Here is a 2812-nt window from a genome sequence, read left to right on the forward strand (position 1 = left end):
GATGGTGAAATTTCAGAAATCTGACATTCCCAAATAAGGGGCTGCGTGAATAGGGAAGCGCCGCGACACGTGCATTATTTCCGCGTGAGGAGAGGAGAGGCAGATGAGGTTTAGGTTGAATTTGTATGGTTGTATGGTTGTATGGTTGGTGGTATGTCTCTATGGGGGGTTTGTGGTTTAAGCTGAGTGGTTGTATGGTTGTATGGTTGGTGGTATGTCTCTACGGGGGGTTAGTGGTTTCAGCTGAGTGGTTGTATGGTTGTATGGTTGGTGGTATGTCTCTATGGGGGGTTTGTGGTTTAAGCTGAGTGTTTATGGTGGGTTGTGGCTTTGTGGAAGGGGTGTGGTATGTTGTTGTTGTGGTTGGATGTGTATGGGGGGGGCGGGGGGTGTAGTTGATGTAGAATGTATATATGATGGGATATGGTTAATTCAGAATGTGTATGGATGAGTGTGGTTGATGCTGAATGTATGTGGTTGATTGTGGTTGATAAAGCCTATATATGGTTGGCGGATTGAGGTTGGTGTTAAATGTTTACTAAGGGATATGGTTGATGGAGAAATTTTGTGGTGGATTATGGTTGACGAGGCATTTATTTGTTGGGTTATGGTTGATATAGAATCTATATGGTGGACTTCGAGCCACTATTTATGCATAATCGGAGTAGTAATTACCACCAAGTGTGTGTGTATTAATAAAACACGCAATCAAAACAAGAGGAAAGGTAAATCCTATTCAATCATTATGCATGTTGAAAATGAAATGGCCATCGCTATCAAAACGGACATTGATAACGCTACGGTAAAGATATATATATATATATATATATATATATATATATATATATATATATATATATATATATATATACATATACATATACATATATATGTATATATATATATATATATATATATATATATATATATATATATATATATATATACTGTGGACGTTGATTTGGCAACAATGCACGATAGCAACACAGATTGACAAAATTGCAATAGCCATTAAAAAAATAGGTTGCGGATTTTGAAGTGATAATTATACGTGGTTGAAAGTGTCACCGTTAACAAGCGTAAATTAGCAATTGCACTAAAAGGGAATGCGGAATTTAATGTGATGTTTATGCATAGTTGATGTCATTAAGTAATGGGAATCTTGTCGTTATGGGTGTTAATTAAATGATTCTTTTAATATTAGTAAAGACAATAACTAAACGAAGATCAAACTAAATAGTAATACAGTAATACTAAACGAACATACAATAAAGAAAGAAAAAAAGATTTATCCCCAATCTAAGAAATAAAACAGAATCTAACTAATAAATAAAATATTTAAATGAAATAGAATCTGATAAAATAGAAGGTAACTAAACGAAGACAAAACTAAATAGAAATACAGTAATACTAAACGAAAACACAATAAATAAATGGTAGAGATAATTACGTCATAGCAGTGAATATGACATTTCCCTCAATTACACTTCAGGGGTGATAGACGTGTGCTTAAATACCTTTTTTTTTTCCTAGCTTGGTCTATGCGTTTCAGAAAGCTTCGTTCGGGAGAAAGTATAGTTGTTAAAGCCTATTTTGGATTAGGGTGAGAGGGTGTCATCAGCTGGCGAAGATATTCACGGATTTTTGAATTAGTTTATTTGTTAGGATTGTTATTATTGTTGTTGTTTTGTCGATGAGTTTTAAATTTTGCGCGGATGATATGTGGTCACTTTTGAAATTGTGATTTTTTTGGGGGGTTATAGGGGCATGGAGATATGATTCTCCATATTGCCAGCCAGCTGATGATGTCATATGATGTAATGTGATATATATAGGATTGTGTGTGTGTGTGTGTGTGAGAGAGAGAGTGAGTGTAAGTGTGTGTGTGTGTGTGTGTGAGAGAGAGAGAGAGAGAGAGAGAGAGAGAGAGAGAGAGAGAGAGAGAGAGAGAGAGAGAGAGAGAGAGAGAGAGAGAGAGAGAGGGAGAGTGAGTGTGTGTGTGTGTGTGTGTGTGTGTGTGTGTGTGTGTGTGTGTGTGTGTGTGTGTGTGTGTGTGTGTGTGTGTGTGTGTGTGTCTGTGAGAGAGAGAGAGGGAGAGAGAGTGAGTGTAAGTGTGGTGTGTGAGTGTGTGTGTGTGTGTGTGTGTGTGTGTGTGTGTGTGTGTGTGTGTGTGAGAGAGAGAGAGAGACAGAGAGAGAGAGAGAGAGAGAGAGTGAGTGTAAGTGTGGTGTGTGGCTGTGTGTGTGTGTGTGTGTGAGAGAGAGAGAGAGAGAGAGAGAGAGAGAGAGAGAGAGAGAGAGAGAGAGAGAGAGAGTGAATGTAAGTGTGGTGTGTGTCTGTGTGTGTGTGTGTATGTGTGTGTGTGTGTGTGTGTGTGTGTGTGTGTGTGTGTGTGTGAGAGAGAGAGAGAGAGAGAGAGAGAGAGAGAGAGTGAGTGTAAGTGTGGTGTGTGGCTGTGTGTGTGTGTGTGTGTGTGTGTGTGTGTGTGTGTGTGTGTGTGTGTGTGTGTGTGTGTGTGTGAGAGAGAGAGAGAGAGAGAGAGAGAGAAGAAGAGAGAGAGAGAGAAGAGTGAGTGTATAAGTGTGGTGTGGTCTGTGGGGTGTGTGTGTGTGTGTGTGTGTGTGTGTGTGTGTGTGTGTGTGTGTGTGTGTGTGTGTGTGTGTGTGAGAGAGAGAGCGAGAGAGAGTGAGTGTAAGTGTGGTGTGTGTGTGTGTGTGTGTGTGTGTGTGTGTGTGTGTGTGTGTGTGTGTGTGTGTGTGTGTGAGAGAGAGTGAGTGTAAGTGTGGTGTGTGTGTGGGTGTGGGTGTGGGTG

The sequence above is a fragment of the Penaeus japonicus genome, unplaced genomic scaffold (assembly GCF_977035675.1).
Source record: "Penaeus japonicus unplaced genomic scaffold, GWHDUDI00000001_assembly GWHDUDI00000037, whole genome shotgun sequence".
Classification (NCBI taxonomy): Eukaryota; Metazoa; Arthropoda; class Malacostraca; order Decapoda; family Penaeidae; genus Penaeus; species Penaeus japonicus.